The sequence below is a fragment of the Gallus gallus genome, chromosome 6 (assembly GCF_016699485.2).
Source record: "Gallus gallus isolate bGalGal1 chromosome 6, bGalGal1.mat.broiler.GRCg7b, whole genome shotgun sequence".
NCBI lineage: Eukaryota > Metazoa > Chordata > Aves > Galliformes > Phasianidae > Gallus > Gallus gallus.
Window position 1 is genome coordinate 19,672,886 of NC_052537.1, and position 18,504 is coordinate 19,691,389.

At 43.5% G+C, this 18,504-nt stretch overlaps 1 long non-coding RNA gene across 2 annotated transcripts in view; it reads right to left on the reverse strand.

Annotated features, from left to right (window-relative positions):
* The window catches only part of LOC121111148, a 30,597-nt gene extending 12,933 nt beyond the window's left edge, over positions 1–17,664 (reverse strand). For both annotated transcript variants that reach the window (XR_005860821.1, XR_005860820.1), the window contains exon 1: positions 17,520–17,664. This is a non-coding gene — a long non-coding RNA (uncharacterized LOC121111148). The remainder of the gene's footprint in view (positions 1–17,519) is intronic.
* Between the last annotated feature and the right edge of the window lie 840 nt (positions 17,665–18,504).

The following is an 18,504-nucleotide window of genomic DNA, read 5'->3' on the forward strand; positions in this document are numbered from 1 at the left end:
GAGAGCTGGCCAGTGGGAGCATAGGCCAGAAAGTCTTCTTTTTGGTAGCATCAAGTGCATTACCACCATGCATGGGAGGAGGCAGGTGACACCATGGAGTCTGAAGCTTGAGATAGACTATAGATGTCATCATTTTCTTCTTCACTCCTTTGCTTGCTGTTTGTGAGCATTCTGCTGACGTGCAACTCATTCCTCATGAGGAATGAGTTAGCCACAGTAATTCATACAGCTCCCTGGCTGCTCAGGATGGTGGTGTCTGAGTCACAGGTTGCTGTTCCCATCTTGATCAGAGGGATGAAATGTTTGCAGCTGAGGCATGCCAGCCCTCCAGAGGATTATTGATTCCTTTCTGAAAGTCTAATGATGCCTTTTCCCCCATCTCCCTGCCTATTTCAGCCAGTCTACACATTTGAGAAGGCCACATGCAACATCTCCCTCCAAAAATATCTACAAGAATACAACAGTGAAATAATGCAGTGCTTTAGGTTATATTCTAGTGCTCTCTCTCCCCTGACTCAGACCAGGAATGCATGGGAGCAGGAAGGAGGATGAAGTGATATGTTTTGAGCTCATTTTTCCCATTCTACAAGAGGAACTATTTTCCCTGTCTACTGCTGAAAACAGTAATCCAAGGGAGAGCCCTCACTGCTGTTGTTCCCAGCAGACTGAGCAGGATACACTCTGTGATACACTCAGGCCATGGCTTCAGACGGAGGGAGGCAGCTTGCAAACGTGAGGCCAGCACAGGACTTCAGACTCTGAATTGAGCTGCTGGGAAACTGGGTGGAGAAGACAGCATTTTCTTCTGGAAATAGGATTTTAGGGAAGCTCAACTGGGTGGAAAAGCGTATTAGTGAGGCTTAATGCTCGCATTGCTGTGGTGCCTGAGGCTGCTGAACAGCAGACAAAAAAATCATGATTTCTGCTGCAGAGACACTGGCATTAAAGCCGCCAGTGGTGTGTACAGGGTGAAGATGAGGAAGGTCATGCATTTTTACCATGCAGAGGTCACTGGGAGACCACAAAATTTCCCTGTTTTGTTTCAGGTCCTCTGGTGGTGTTGATTATGGAGACCTCCCAGAAAGAAACAGCTCAGTCCAATGCACCAGAGAGACTCCTTAGGAAAGAGACCAGAAGGTCTGTGTGGTTGTCCCTACACAAGCCAGAGCAAGGCAGGGGAGCAGGGAGCCGTCATAGAGGAAGTCTGACTCCTCTCTTCTCACCCAGGGTGGCATCCACAGGTGCTCAGTGCAGGTAAACTCTCTGGGACAAAAAAATGATGTTGAGAGAATCCCTGCTCAGTATAAGGGAACCAAAGTGTTTTAGCAGCTCTTGGCTTGCTAAACACAGGCAGATTTCCTGAGAGCGAGAGAAGCTACTTGCCTGAGTTAAACAGGCAGCAGTGTTTCAAGACCTTGCCTCCAAGCAGAGAGATGGTAGATGATGAAGTGGACTTCTGCTAAGAGTTTCTAAGTCAACCTTTTCTTCTCCTTTCCTCATATTTTGTGAAATGAATGAATAATTTCAGATTAAAGTCCCTCCTATTTATTTTTAAAATAGAAGTACCATCCAGAATTAAAATTTATCTTCCCAGCATGGAGACTATCAGCATGGCTGGTTCAAGACCAAAAGAATCATTTCAATCGTATCAAGGTCCTTGGGTAGTGAGCTGTGATTTGTAACCAAGCCTTGTATAACAAAGCTCTGGAGCCGAGGTGTTAGGAAACATATACTTAGAAATATATTTTGAAGACTCCCTTGACTATAACAAAATCAACAGTGGCAAAGACTATATGCTGGTTTATTTTATTCCAAAGTTTGTCATTTGCACAGCTTGACTGGGGATGGCTATACTTCTCATACAGTGATAACACTCATTTGTCATACATGTTTATAGTAAGTGACACAGCAAGGCTGGAGGCAAGGAGCAGCTTTTTGATGACCAGAGCACTGCAGTTCCATATGGAAGGAACATAGGGAAATTTCTCACCAGGTACATGTGAGCTGGGGTGAGATGCTGCAAGGTACTGAAGATCCTTTGCCCCAGAAGAAATGACAAGGTACTGAGATAATCAGTCTCCTAAGGTTTAGTCTGAAAGCATTTCTAGCTTTCCTATTTTATTATGGGAAACATTACAGATTCCAGAATCAGGCTTTGAAATAATTTGTTTCTGCATTTTAAGTTTCCTTGTTTTACCTCATCTTGTATCCTTCCCTTATCAGTTATATTCTCCTACCAACAGGGTACACATTTTACTTTGAAGCATTTTTTAAAGTGCTCCATTCCTGTAAACATGATCAGTAAACAAAGATTCAGCACGGAAAGATTTTTATTCCTGTCAATTCTGTTACCTATCAATTCTTTTGCTGGATTGGGTTTTTCAGTATTTGAATTTGTGAGTTTTTAGTATTACCTCATCTTACATTGTTGTTTAAAAAAAGGCGGGGGGGAGGGGGAAGCAAACATGAGGAGATAAAAGGAAGAAACCTTTGCTCCTTACTCATTTCACACATTCCCTACCCTTTTTCTCCTAATCCCAGTAATCCCAGCTCAGAAAAGGAGGAGAAAAAAAAGAGTTAAAAGGATATGGAGGGAGGTCTGAATACTGGTAATTTTTTTCTGTTTCTCTCCTCTCCATTTCCTTTACCTGTGGGAAAAAAGGAGAGGAATATGAGCTTTTGTCCCTTTCCCCCACCCCCCTGCTGCCCCCAAAGATCACAGAAGTTTAAAAACAAAGTGAAAATCAAAACCTGGGACTGAGAATCAACAGAACTATTTGGATTATTTTCCTTCACATATTTTTTGGCAGAAAAATGTATGACTTGGCAGGAAAAAAACTCTGCCTTGTTTCATTTATTGGTCAGGTCTATTCATTAGCAACGTGTTAGGAGTTAGGCACTGCTTGTGTAGACCAGATTATGTCCATGCTAGTTAATTAGACCCCTTCCAACTAGATCTCTTGGGAATGTTCAGATTTTAACCTAAAACAATAGGATTTTCTATTCAAAGAAAGGGCTCCTGGGTGAGGCAGATGTCAGCATGAAGGGAAATGTGTTCAGAGAAAGAGAGATCATAAGAAGTCCCATCACCTCTCTGCTGCAGATTTCCCTGACTCCCAGTGTCGTGTGTCATACCAATGGGACCACACCACTTCTGGTTGCCACATTCATTGTAGCATTGCTCTCTCTATGCCATTGAACAGCCCTTTCAGCCTTTCTTTTCCAATTCCATCCACTGTAAAAGTGTGATGGAGAGGACTGCTAGCCCCATGACAGGCATAAGTCTAAATGTGTGCAGAGTTTGATGAAAAAACGAGGAGTGAATGCTGACTGATGTCAGAGAAGGAAATGGGTGCAGGTTAGGACACCACCTACAGCTGCTGTATTTACTGCTGTAGGAGACAGGGACCTGGGCTGTTGATACTTTCTGCTCACTGGCATGCCATAAAGAATGAGAGCAATTTTGAAATACATCAGAGATATGATGCTGGTACTGGTAGATGCAACACGTATCAAAGTCAATATCTCACTGTTTAGCTAGTCACATCAAATTCCATCCCATTTCAGCTAGCTTTCCGGGAAAATAGGTTTCTGGTTTTAAGGACGAGGATTAGCAGCAGCAGATTTAAGGCTTAAAATAGAGTATGTATTTTAGATTTATTTAAGGGCCTTTGACTTCTAAACACTTTGCTTTAATATATGGCTTTTTGGTCTGTCATGGCTTTCATTTTTCATCACTACTTTACATTCCAGTGTTCAAATGGTTTATGCAGAGGAAACCTGAGGTTTTAAAAATCTAAAATTCTTTGCTGCTGTTCAAGCAGTGCTTTCTTTTCTTCTCTGTCTGTAGCATGTTCTTAGCAGAGAAATGTAATTCAGAACAATTCAGTTTTCCATCATTTAAGAAGCAAGACACAGTAATGGCTTAATCCTGATTATGCACAGCCATTTGTGAGGACTGACTTCCAGATGTTCATATTCTTTTCTTTTTTTTCTTTTCCTTTTCAGATGTGAATGTTCCTCACTTCTTTGGTCTTGGTGCTAGGAAAGAAAGAAATCTCTGCAGTTCTCTGGGTAGCAGCACTGATGAAACTTCAGTCCACTTAAGTCAGAAAGCCACACTGACGTTTTTAATATTTGCTGGATGCATCCAATTCAGACTGCAGCAATGGAAAATTTTCTGTCCTAAATCCTGCCCTGGAGGGAATTTCTATTTGCAGAAAAGCATGTTCAGTCTTCTCTTCTCCTTGGACTCTCTTTAGAGGTTGCTAGGTGTAACGGGGTCAGAGCTCTAGGATCTGGTTTGCATCCAGTCAACTTTGACCTTCTGAAGGCAGTGGCTATATCACCAGCCAAGGTTTTGTGGTTAAAGGTCAGTTGAGATTATTCCTTAAGTTCCAAAGAATTTGAGGGGAAAAAAAAAATGAGGAAGAAGACAAAGACTGTGTTTCAAAGCCAAAAATGAATTTGGTAGAAAATGTTTTGTGTATACCAGATTTTAGACTCCACATCTCCCAGTCAACTGTCCAAGTCACGCAGTCCTCGTAACAGGCCTTTCCTGTAAAACAGCTCTTTCTGGCCCGGTGATGCAAGCTGGCTTTTGAGATGTGAGCTGCTCTCATGAGTCTGTTTCCAACAAAAAGCGTCAGTTTTAATTGAATTTTGGTGCTATCTTTGCACATACTATTCTAATCAGCCTGCCAGGAGGGTTCTGTATGTGAAGCAACCAAGAGGTTCCCACTGAGGCTCTGCAGTGTGGATACAAGGGATAAACTGGAGTTCATGCAGCTGACTTGCAAGCAAGCTCACTAATAAAACTTAACTCTTAAAGAAGATGGCTTGGTCCTGACAACTCTGATTGCCTTGGCACAATGTTGTGGAAATACAATTATAGGATTGGACTGCTCTCAATTTGTTCCAGATAAACAGAGAGAGAAAAAGTGTTTTTTTAATTAAAAATAAATAAGTAAGGCCAACTTTGAGAGCTTCTTGCCAGATCATTGTTTAGCTCAGAGTTGTCTTTTCATCTGCATCACGTTGAACTCAAATACACAGATCAGCAGATTCCATCCCCTCCAGCAGGTAAAGATGGCTGCAGTCATGAGCATGCTTGATGGGTTCCAGTGCATTCAGCCTGTAAGGATGTCCCATGGGCTGCCCAAGCTTTCTGAGTGATGCTTGCAGAGGTGGTTTTTGGCCCAGTAGATCATAAAAGCTTCATGAGAACTCTCTTTTGATTATAAGACAGTTATACAGTGAAAAAATAAGGGACCTTTGATTGTGTCATACATGAAGGCCTCTACCTGTCCCTTTTCACCTGCTGGGCAGCACTTCTGAGTAGCTTGGATGTCAGAGAGGGTCGGTGTGCCATTGGAACACCAACAGTGATGTTGCTTTTACAAGGCCCATCTCTGCTCTGAAGGGCTGTGTAATAACAGCACCTTGCCTCAGCTCCTGCCAGCAATGCTCTCCCTCACAGTGTGTATCAGGTATTAATTACTGCTCTTGCACTGCCTGCAAAGATCGCTGACTGCACTGGTGAAGAAATGCCAAATATTATTCCAGTCTCGGTGCAGGTGGCTGGACCGAGCTTCCCAGCAAAGCCGTGACTGCAGACAGAGGATGGGTTTTGGGGGAGCAAAGTAAAGCAAACAAAACAAAAGTGGAGGTGCTTTCAAACAGCTGAATAAAGACACATAACAACACAGAAGTCACAGAAGTTCCGTTGAATTAATGCAACCTGAGCCCAGAGCTAACTACAATGATGCATCATATTCATCACCCAGGAGAAAGTGCTCGGCAGAGAGCCCAGGGGACAACTTGGGCAGTGTGAATAATCGTGGAAGCCTGCTGGCAGATGGAAAACATCTGTTTTATATTTGAGTTAAGAAGAGATATTTAACTCTATTACCCAGATTTGTACCTGTCATTTACTTATTCAGATTTATTAGCATAGGCTAGTGACACTGAGGTTATACAAGGCTGAGACATCTTTGTGTGCTGGGAGTTATGGAAAGTTGCTCTTAAAGGCAGCAAAATTACAACAAACGCCTGCAGATTTCAGGGCTGTGAACACTGTGTGCACTTGTGAGTCTGAAGGCCAGCATATGCTGGTGCCTGCCAGTGTAAGCTTGGCGATGAGTGTATGCTACGTGTGCCTGTGTGGGGTGTCCTGGCAGGGAGGTGCATGTGTGTGTGCTCAGCAGTAGATGTGTCCAGGTAACTCTACATGCCTGCTTATGATGATATGTTTCCCAAGGGCTGGCTGAACAGCCTGACTCAATTCAAAGTTCAGCAGCTGCTGATCTTTGCGCAGGCACATTGGTGCCCAAGGCTCAAGCACTTCAAAGCACTGAGCTTGCTCACCTTGAGATGGACAGGCAGGAGAAGAGCTTTGCCTGACCTCAGGGCACTCCAAATCTCCCCAGTGCCACTCATCAGGCTGCAATTACCTGACAAGTTGATTACATGAAAAACTTCATAGTGGGTAACGTAGCTTGGATGCACTAATACACTCCAGAAGGAGTACAAGAACAACAGCTGATGAGTTCAATGAGTAGGAGGGGCTTTCTTTTCAACACAGTGCATGTCTCTACCTTTCTTCTCCCCTTTACAGCCTCGAGTCCCTTACAGGATCATTCTTTGTCAATATAGAATCACAGAAATATTAAGATTGGAAAAGACCACTAAGATAATCTAGTCCAACCATCAACCCATCACTACCATGCCCACTATGTCCCTCAGTGCCACATCTACCCTTTTCTTGATGGTGACGTTTCCATGTGTTTTGCCTTGTCCATCCCTATATCTCATCTTTGCACTACTTTACTCTCAGTGTTCCTACTTCCCAGCCTCATCTCTATTTTCTGTCCCATTCCTAGTGCAGCATCTTTACATCCATTTCCAGATACTCTCCATTCACACTCCTCAGTGTACAAGACTTGAGGTGTGTGTTGGCACTTGCAAGCATGCAGTGCCCTTGAAAAGCAGACTCAAAGCTTCTCAAACGAGGTGTCCAAGACAAGGAGAAACTTCACAAATGGGACTGAAGGTCGTTTGCTAAAGTTGACCTGGCTTGGCAACACTGGGACTTTTATTCACAAATTCGAGACATCAAATTGCACAGCCTGACCCGTGGGACTATCCTCCCCTGGTCTGCCTTCAGCCTCTTGCTTGAAAGCACTTGGTATGGGAGCAGGGGCACTGCCAGGTTTCTCAGGTTGGGACCTGAGAAACAACCCATGCTGTTGCAACAACAATGAGAACAAATAGGCCACAAACTGCTTCTAGGCTGAAATTATTACCTAACATGGTACCGAGAATTCCCATGAAGACTGAAGACATAAAACACTGGTGCAACTGATTTGTGAGAAGCTGCCCACTCTGGTTAATCAGCAAGAGTCTCAGAGATTACTAGCCTGCCAGCTCCTGGCAGGTGTAAGCCTTTATTTAACATTACTCAACCTTAATTGTTTAATTTAAATGAAAATGGGAAGTTTTTTTCCTTTCAATTGCATTTAATTCCTCCAAGATATTAACTATAATTCATCATGTTTATAACTTCTGAAATTAACTTCCCTCCCATAGAGTTCAATAAATAACACTTTTCCTGGATACCTCATTCACAGTGTTAACAACACCTTCTTCCCTGTATTTTTCACTTCATAGAATGAAACCATATGAGGTGGTTAAGATTTACATGGTCAGCTCTGGCAGGCTTTTTATATTTATTTGGGTCGCAAGATTTAAATCAGGGCTGGGACTTTCTCCAAGAACAAGTTATTTGTTATCTTGCTACATGTGTATTTCTGGGTCAAAATTTGATAAGGTGTTTTTAGCATTATTGCCTGGTGTAGGTAAGGTTTACATTACTCTGTGCCAGCCTTCATGTTTTGACTGCAGAATACTTATATACCTTATACTGCATTTTATTACAACCGTTCATTGGAAATTTGAAAATTCTCCCAACTCAGAAATAACACAAGTAATTGTGAATCACAGAGCTTTCCTCCAGGACAGTCCCATTTAACTAAATATTCCAGAAACACCTGTGGGACCAGCATATCTGGAATTATGCTTTAGAGCCATGATCTGAAGTTATGCTAATAATATAGCTTCCTTAGGAAAAAAAAAAAAAAAAAAAAAGGATGCTCTTAAAGTCTGTAGGAAATCCAATTCCTTGCACAGTAAGGCTTCTACAGGATCAGATTTTAACTTCACGTAACTCTTTCAGGCATGTGGGGACATGAGTGCATGTGGATATTTAGAAGTGTCATAATAGATTCCTCTAGCTTAATTTCTGGCTGAGAATAATGTCTTCAACAAGAATATCCAAGGTGGATAAATTATACTACTTCTGAATATATCAATATGTGCTTAACCTGTGTAAATACCACACCTGGGCCATGCTTTGGTCCAGTGTACAACTGCATTAGACGCAGCCCTGGAACAAGATTTTGGTGGCTTTGTAAATTCAAGCCAAAATAGAAGTAGCGACCGTAGGATTTAGGAACTCAACACTGCGAGTGGCAGCTGTGCACTGAATTGAAATTATGGTGGATAGATGTCCCAGTAACTGTAAGCGCCTAACCAAGAGTACTCAAGATCCAAGACCTGATCACACAATGTACACACATGCAAATAGAAAAAAACTGCACGGAGTTTATTGAAATGACTCCTGACTCACACTCACATGATAATTTGTTGGATTGGACACTTGCATGATAATTATCCCTGGAGATAATTACTTGCCGGAAGTGTAAAAAGACAGACACCTTAAAATCATTCTATGCATAACATCAGTGCTCAGAGATCAGCATCCCAATGGAGAATAGTGCCTTCTCGGAACAGGCAGCACACATGAACATAAGGCCATGTGAGAACGCATGGTAATTCCTACAAAAGACTTCAGAGCCACTGACATCTAAGTTCAACAAAACAGAAGGTGAATACTTACTCTTCAGGATTTTCAGATCCTGAATATTTAAGACATCCTTAAAACAGTTTCTCCACAGACTGGAACCTGAATATTCATTTTAAAAATCTGACTTAAACAAGGGCTTGTCTTGGATTTTCCCAGAGGGAATTAATGACAAAACTCTTCTTCTAGAGCCAATATGATATATGATGACACATCAAAGAAAAAACGAGCTACATTTTGTCCAAAACTTGACATTTATAACACCACTTTCTCAGTTTTTCATTACAAATCTGCTGGTTTTACTCTATAAGCTGTCATCAACATATCAACTTGTCTTGTGGAATAGGACCTCTCTACCAAAAAAAACCACCAAAAAACAAACAAACAAAAACCCTGAATATTTTCCTGTTAGGATTTAGCTCAAAATCCACTCTGAGCTCAGTGTCTTCATCTGAAGTGAATGGAAGCAAAACTCCAGTATCACTCAGGTTTGGTCTTTCAGCAGTGGGTTTGTTATCTGATTCCTTCTTCACACAACAAAGATCTTTCCCTCCCCAGCAGAAATACTCTCAGACACGTCTCACTTTCTTTGCCTTCAGTTTCACTTCATGTTAATTTTGTCATTATCTCTGGAGTCCTTGAGTATCTTTGATATGCCGATGTCTCCCTTCCTATCCCATATTGCTGCTTCTCCTCTGGACAGCTCAGTGCTTTGACTCCCTGATAGGAACCATCATGGCACATGTCACTGATCAAAAGCGGTGAGAGAGGAAGAAAGCAAAAAAGAAAGAAAATACGTAGAAGGAGTTTGGCTTGGCAAACTATTCAAAGACTCATATCTGATCATTCATAACCTCCTCTCTGTCACTAACATGTTTCACTAGAATTTACATTCAAATGGTGTTAAATGAAATCTTTTATCTCTGCTGCCCACCCCCATGAGAACATCCTTTTCTGCCACTTTCACCTTGTTCTGCTCATACAGAAACACAAGGAGAGATCAAAACCCCGACGCTTGACGGCTCTGTTTTAACTCTGTATATAAAAACCCTTTCTTTGTAGACACCATTGTTAATTGATGGGCTGTGTGGGCAAAGCCATGACAGGCACAATAAGAAGAGAAATATCACTACAAGGAAAACACAGGTCACTGCAAAGGATTATGCTTTATGGTCAAGAGGCTGACGCTGTGAAACATTTGTTATACTTTATGGAGAATAAGCTAGAGTTGAGAGATATTTATTAATGTGGAGTTACAAAAAACTATCCCTAACAATAATTCAGAGATTGCCAGATGGGATGTGGGTTTGGTTAGGAAAGGGATTCTGTCCTCCTGTGAACTGAGCAGATCATCATCTCTCACCTACAAATTAGCCCATTCCCGTGGTAATCCCTGTGCAAACTGACACATGGATGCTGCTGGTCCCAGCGGGACCTGGATCAGGCCCCCTCACTGTACAGTTCCACATTTGACACAGCACCAGAAACCCATAAGCATGCGGTAATTAATGATGTGTACTAACGATGTAAACAAACCAGAAAGAGTGGGTGTCTTGAGGAGAGGGGGAGGTGTTAATGTGAAAATTAAGTCCTATGTATTTATGTGGTTTCTCATTGCTTTTACTGCCCCCCTAGACCTAGGAAGAACTGAATTTATATCTGCTTAATCTCAGTGGCTCCCCAGGAAACCAAACAGAGGAAATTCTGTTAAGTCCTTGTTCTCAGATGGAGATTTTCCTTCCCTTTGCAATATTTAGTTATTTCTCAGATCTTAGGAAATGTGATCCTTTTCTGTAGTGATCAGATGCACCTAGTTATCAATTGTGTTTTGCTTCCATGGTATTTACCAACTGTGTTCTATGGTACAGATGGGTATTTCATTGGGAGTCTATAAGAAAGAAGGTCACAGACTCTGTAGCACGATCTGTTGTGATAGGACAAAGGGAAATGGTTTCAAACTAAAAGAGGGGAGGATTTAGCTTGGATCTAAGGAGAATGTTTATTACAATGTTTATTGTTTAATTATACAATTAAAGGCACTGAAGAGGTGGTGGATGCTCTGTCCCTGGAGATATCCAAGGTCAGGCTAGATGGGACACTGAGCAGCATGATCTCACTGTAGGTATCCCTGCTCATTGCTGAGGACTTGGACTAGATGGCCCTTAAGGGTCTCTTCCAACTCTAACAATTCTATGATTCTACAATCTAAAGGAACCAGTGGTTTCTGTTGGTCTGTATCCCTCTGGTCTTTGCCCCCATCTCTGTGATATCAAAATACCTTGAAAGATTTAGATGACTGCACTGCTTGAAGGTAGAGGGAAACATTATCTATCCTGCACAGACAGGCAATTGAAGCACACACTAGATTCAGTGATTAAGCCAAATGATGGAAGTTTGTGACTGCTTAGCAAGGAACTGAATACAGGTTTTTCTAGTCCCATCACGGTGTTCTCAACCCCAGTGCTGTAGCACTGACCTGTCACCAGACAGCAGGACCCTCTGTGCTAATGACTCTTTATGAACAGTGTCATGAGGATGGCACAGAGTAATGCTTCTGAATAGACCTCAGGAGGGAAGAAAGAAAAAAACAGAGTTGGCCTTAACACACTGTGATTTCAGCTTGAGTCAAGCCAGGATCCAACTCTAGAAATTACCGCACAACACTATTTTGAGCAACAGTTGTTAATGAGACCACATGTAAGCTGAGGCAGACACAGTGCATAAGAAAGCACATCTAGGGTTGTATAGGCTTAACATGCTTTTCAGATTACTCTCCACTGTCCAGAGAATTGCTATTCTCCTCAGTACACAAATGGAGCACTGAAATATGAAATAAAAGCCACTATCCATCCAATCAGCATCAGGGTCACAAAAGTATTTTCACGTGGGCGAGTAGCTGTGAAATATTTCTGGGTTTTATTGCCAAGAAGAGTTTAAAACCTCATCAGAAACAAAGAACTGCGGTAAGGATAAACGAAACAAAAAAGAGGGTCAAAAGACCCCCAAATTAAAATTGTTAACAGCAGAATGTTGGTAACTGCAATGAGAAAGGAGGAAGGGCTTTGCTGTCCAACAACATGTGAAGGTTTCTCAGCACTTCTGAATGAGCTTCACAGATCAGCCGGTTTGTAGTAATAACTTTGGGATGAGGTTGGGTATGTGGGAGGTGGAGGCAAATCTGGATATCATATAGGAGTGCTGGAATAGTGATAGAGACTTATAAAAGCCAGGTGCAGGGGCCAGCGCCCTGCTTGCTGACGACACAGAGTACACAAGATGTGTTGACAGCTCTCTTTGGCACTGACTTTTCTCTTGTACATCTACTGCAGCTCCTGAGCCTGGGAGACACACCGGTGGAATGAGACACACATATTAAGCAATAAATCAAAATCCTCATGGCTTGAGTGTGACAAATTATATTCCAGTTTAAAAACAAAACAAAACAAAAAAACCCTACAGGCAATGTATATGCAATGAGCACAAATGTTTTCTGAATTTTTTTTGGTAGAATGAGGTGCTTTAGTAGCTGTACTTGGAGGGCTAAAGCAGCTGTCCTATCATGCAAAATGTCAGCTTGGAAATGCCATATTTCTTTTGCAAAATGCACTTAAGTCTTCACAGAAGCTGCTCAACTTCCTCAGTGGTATCAGCAAGTGAATGAACAATTCATGAATCCACACACAAACGCCATACTGGAAAAGTTTTTGGTTGGTTTCTGCATGAAGCAAAACACAGTCTAAGCAGTGCCAAAAGATTTTTAAATACTGTTCATAGAACTGTACACTTAAAATTATGACTCAAAATAAGCCCAGTATTTTATGCTGTTTCCAAGACAAGAAGTAAGCTGAAAGAGATTTTCATCTTGGAAAGGCTCGATTTCACTAAAAATTATTAAAGGTGGGCTTTAAAACAGGTTTTAATATATATATATTTACAGTTTATCAAAAACTTTGACATTATTTCATGAATGCTCAAAGCAAACCTGACTTTTCACAACCACCAGAAAACGTACAGTATGCCACATCTAGAGCCTCAGATGAAAACCCAGCATCCCATGACACTCTTCATCTCCATTTCTCCTACAGCTGCTGTCAGGTAGCACTGCCAAGATGAGCGAGAATCCACTCCAGTGTCCACAGACAAAATTTCTCCCCAGTTCCTCTCAGGTACCGGTGGCTGCCACCTTTCAGGCCAAGAATAGAATCATAGGACAGCTTGGGTTGGAAGGAACCTCAAGGATCATCTAGTTCCAACCCCCTGCTGTGGGCAAAATTTCCAACTGCTAAATCAGGCACTAGATCAGGTTGCCCAGAGATGCCCTTCTGATGTTGAATGTTTTACATGCTGTGAGAAACAAGTCAGTGAGTACTATTATAGAGCATAAAAGTGTGCTCAATATATGACAAAACTCCCACTCCGGCATTCCCTTCATCCAAAAAAGCAATGCTTTCTTTAGTGTTTCTTAGGAGAAAAGCCCTTTGACTTGAATGGTCACAAGTAGCCCTGCAAAGGCAGTGGTTAGCTGCAGTCCTGGGGGATACAGCTTGTCTTTTATACCTTATATGTTCTTGCTGAGGGTTTCACACCTGTATATTAGCTAACCAGCTTAGACATTGTCGTTCAAAGAAAGCTCATACTTGAAACAAAAGATGTAAAGCCCCCAGAAGGGTTGTCAGGCAGCTCGATCCACTGATGTATTCCTCCGTCTTTCTTTCCCCTTTCCTGTTCTTTGTGTGTACGTATCTGCTTTTCCCTGGCACCCATACGGCTGTGCAGCACTGCACATTCCCACAGACAAAATGAGAGGCACTACGGCAGAAGGAGCAGGGACTGGAGGTGACCCCCGAGGATATGGATGGCCTTGCTGCTTCTGCAGCACAGCCACGTGGGATGACCTAATACAGCTTCAACATGTGTAATATGCATTGTCTGTATTTTTAAGTGTGCTTTATTTAGGCCCGGGCAGCCAGAGAGGGGAAATGAGTTTTGACAAACAATAGGAAAACACAGACATCTAAAAACAGATTATTTCCCACTCCTAGGCTGTACTGTGCCACTCCATGTTCCAGCCAAATCTGAGGATTTTCATGAGAAGGTAAAATGATGGATGTAGTATCGTCATGGCTTGTGATCTACCTGCCTTTCCTTTGACGTGTCTGCAATTTGGACCCTTCACTCTTCCAGCTTCTTTCCTAACACAGTGCTTGGTTCTGTGGGATATCTTCTGTGCAGACTGAATTCCCCAGTTGCTATCAACACAGCTACAGGATAAAATCCCACCTACTATGTCCAAAAATAATGAGGTGTGGGCCAGACTAGATCTGGAAGAGGGAAGGAGGAGAACAGGGTATGGGACAGACTTTCACATGGGATGAGCAAACAGATGGAAGTTCAGAGAGCTGGATACAAGGGATGGCTGCTTGGGAGGCAAAAGTGAATAAGATCTGTTGTTGATCTCAGCTTTCCCAAATACAGTGAGAAGAAGACATTAGGAAAAGGTAAAGATTAAGTGGAGCAAGAGATCCATGCTCCCATACCACGAGCACAACAGTGGTCCATAGAATCATAAAATCACAGAGTTGTTAATGTTGAAGAAGACCGCAAAGATCATGTTGTCCAGCCATCAACGTACACCCACCATGCCTACTAACCATGTCCCTCAGTGCCACATCTACCCTTTTCTTTACCACCTCTGGGGATGGTGACTCCACCACCTCCCTGGGCAGCCTGTGCCAACACTTCACCACACTTTCGGAGAAAAAAATTTTGCTCATATCCAACCTGAGATATCCAGCTGTGTGTCACAGCTTATGCAAGAGAGGAGCAGCCTGAAGCATTCCAGCTGCTGCTCCTATGGGGTTTCAAAGCTTGTCAGATCAGCAGAGAGTTGACTTTTGGCCAAATTAGACAACCTGTTTTCATTAATGAAAAATTTTCCATGAAATATGTCTTGATTGCTTATTTTGTCTATGAGAAAAACCCAGAAATAATTCTCCAGTCATCATCACCACCACTAAGAAGCATTGGTTCTTCTTTAACTGCAGTCTCAGTACAAGCTGAACTACACTAAGATTTTCAGAACTGAGATGCTTCCAGGACTTCAACGGAAAATACATTTTTTTATCTCAGAACCTAGTGAGTACTCATAAAGGATGGGCTTGGCAGAGGGAGAGCAGAGCTGTGGGGATAAAGGAGCATGAGGTGTGGCAGATCTTTGGCTAAGTAGCTCTTAGTCTGGCAGGGTCAGCTTGTTTAATCCAGACCTTCAGCCTGAGTCTCTACCTCCCTGTGTGAAGAGGGAGCTGTGCTGGAATGCTGCATTTGGCTTTCTTCTCCCATCTTCTCCTGCGGCCCTTTGAGAACTTTTATTAAGGAGATTTAGGAAACAACAAAAGAGAAGAAACACAGTTCTAGAGTACAAATGTGTTTTGGCTAAGTCAATCCATGACTTGATAATACAAAGAACATGAAAGGCCTCTGAGAACTGGGCTTTGCTGTAATAAAGCTTCTTTAAGAAATGTTTTGGCACCGGGTTTATCTTTCTGTTGCGTAACACCATTTTGATCTGAAAGAAGTGCAATAATTGCATTGAGTCTGTTTTTCTCTGTGGTCATTGAAGCTTTCCGCATATTTCCAGTGCTTGAAAATTGCCAAATACATACATGGGCATCTGTGTTCAAAACAGTTCTGTGCTGTTACTAATCCCACCAGAAAGACATGGGGAGATTTCCAGATAAATGTTTCTTGGCTGCTGCAGGTCTGCTTGTGCCTGCTTCTCATTTCTGAATAAGTCAAAAGAGTGATGTCTCGCCTTCTACTAACGCCAGAGTCTACTGAAATCCAACAATCCTGCATCCCACAAGGAGTCAAAGGCTCAGTTTACAGGCCCGGGTGGCTAATAGAAGAAAATCCCTGAGGAAGGTCCCATGGGTGCCCCAAGAAGTAGGGTTCTGCAGGAAGAAATCTCAATGCTTGCCTGGAGTCTGACTTACTGTTAACCTGCTATTTGCACAGTGAGTCTGCTGGATTTCTGCTCAGTAGCTCTGAGGCTGATACGTATATACAGTAGGGCTGAATTTAGAGCTCTCACATGTGCACAGCAGACCTCTGTATTAGCACTGAACATTTCTGGAGAAGGATAAGGATTCTTAATCCAAGAACATGGCAAGCTTGGAACATCCATGGGTCAGAATAGCTCCCTGTCCTCTACAAGTGAGGGTACACACTTCTATATTTTCTCTTAGCAAAGAATATCTCCAGAGATGCTGTCTGTGAACCCCTGGTTCATTCAGACTGGGCTAGGTCTGCCAGACATGAGGCTAGGGTATTTGATTATTTGTTGCTATTATTTGTCAAGTTGCAGGCCTGAAATATAAGCACTCCAGCCTGAAACTCTAGGTGGAAAAGCTGTTCTCATACATTGGTCAGGTACAGAAGCACTACGGCTGCAGGGAGAAATGCACATCCAGGGCAGCTGGGGATTCTCTGTAACTCCACACGCACTCAGCAAAAGAGGTGCAGTAGAACAAGAGCTCTGCATTATTATTTGGCAGTAAAAAGTATTTCCATAGCTGAAAAGGCTTTACTTGCTGGGTCTGTGTTCCTATTGCTCAGTGTGCTGTTGGGAATATCTTTCAGTGCTGGGCAGACAGCCCTTCATCAGCAGGGTAACAGTGCAGAAAGAGCTCTGTGGAGCTGCTGCTGTAAACTCCTGAGTAACTGCTAAAGGCCACCAAAGCAGCAGATTTAAGTCCAGGTATGAGGGACGCTTTGCACAAAGCTGAGACAGACCTTGAGTAACCACCAGGGGGCTGCAGGACAGTGCTGCCAGCAAGGACAAGTGACGAACCATGGCACAGAGCAGCCGCCTCCCGGCTTTTTTAGTGCCAGGGACTCAGTTGCTGGACTCCGGTCAGTGCTACAGCAGGGAAAGAGGCTCATTGCTTCTTCCCTACAAGCAGAACGCTTCTGACTCTCCAACCCCCAGTTAAAGCTTGTGAATAGAAAGTGCTGCCTTTTAAAGGCACCTGGAGAAGCTCTGCAATGAGCACAGAACACTGCAGCCGGTGCGCTGGTGGTTATTAGCTTGCAGAGGGACCTTACCCTCTCGCCTTCCTCTGTTCAATCCCAGCCCTTGCTGCCAACAGCTCCTCACATATAACAAGAACCGTGTGGCTGCCAAGGAGAGCCTACCCCCAGGGGAAGAGGAGGACGTGTGGAGAAGGAGTAGCAAAGAGCATTATCATCATTTATACAGCAATGAGAGACTGGCAGCCAAGCGCTGTTGGCAGTAAAGCTTTCAGCTGCTCCAGGAAGATTGAGAGTGTTCTCATAATGATTCCCAGACATCTGCTTCACAGCCATTTCTTGGACGCTCCGGATTGCTTTCCCTTTCTGTTTCATGCCCTCCTGCAAGCAGGGTCTACCAGAGCAGGCAGAGGTGGATTCCCTATATCAGAGCCCTGGGGGGGAGGGGAACGCCATGCCCTATGTATATAGTCTATAGTGCAGCTGGGGAGTACAGTGAACCCCTGGTCCACCTCCATCCCTTGAGCTGTGACCTCAAGTGATCCATCCATCCTACACTATGGTCACTCACCTTCCTTTTCCCTGAGGGGCTGCCTGTCTGTCTCATCACACCCTAAGCAGTGCTGAGAGTAAAGACAGCAATGATGCTGCCCTGCCTGCATGCCATCCTGGCAGGGATGGAGGAGAGCTGTCTTGACTGTGACTGCCTTTGGTGATGGAACCATAGCAGCAGTGATGTCACAGCTACCCAGGTGTGACATGATGACCTATTGCCATGGGGAGTAGGGACAGAGCCCAGCAGGGCTGCACAGCAGAGCAGAGTGAGGGGCATCTGGCCAAGCTAGCCATCACCAGGTCCACTGCCACAGTCACCTCTCACTGTCAGCCTTTTGTTTTTAAGGAACTGGGGCAAAGTTGAGAAGATTCATCCCCTCCTCCCACACTGGGAAACAAACAGAGGCATCTCCATCCAACAGTCTGCAGCTCAGGCACATCTCTAGCTGAGACGGGAATGACGTGAGATTCCCTGAGCTGCAGCGGGCTGGACGGAGCAGATGGACTCCAGCTAACACGAGGAGGAGGAGGGGGAGGTGCAGAGCACACAATGGGAAGGGCTCTGGAGAAAACACTGTGGCTAGGACTAGGAGCAGACTTTATTTATTTATTTGCTGATACATAATTTCTTAAATGCAGCTCGTCTGAGAGCAGAGACAGACAATGAAATTTGTTTCTTGTTTTTCTGGGGGAGATACAAAGCCAGAAGTTTCTCTATGGCAAGGATGCAAGCACAGGTGTGCAAACCCTGTATCCCGGTCACACAGAAATGGACCACTGCTTCAGTTCACTGTTCAAGCTTTTCACCACCATCACCAAAGCAAAGTTTGGTCTGGTGTCACCTTTCTACCCTAAAGAGTTAGGTGGCAGATGATGCTTTGGCAAGGCCAGGAGCCCTGGTAACTGCCTGGCTGCAGCACACTGGACATCAGGTACTGCTGCCTGCATGCACAGAGAGGATCCTGGAGCACCCTGGAGAGAAGGCTGTCTTGTGAGCAACT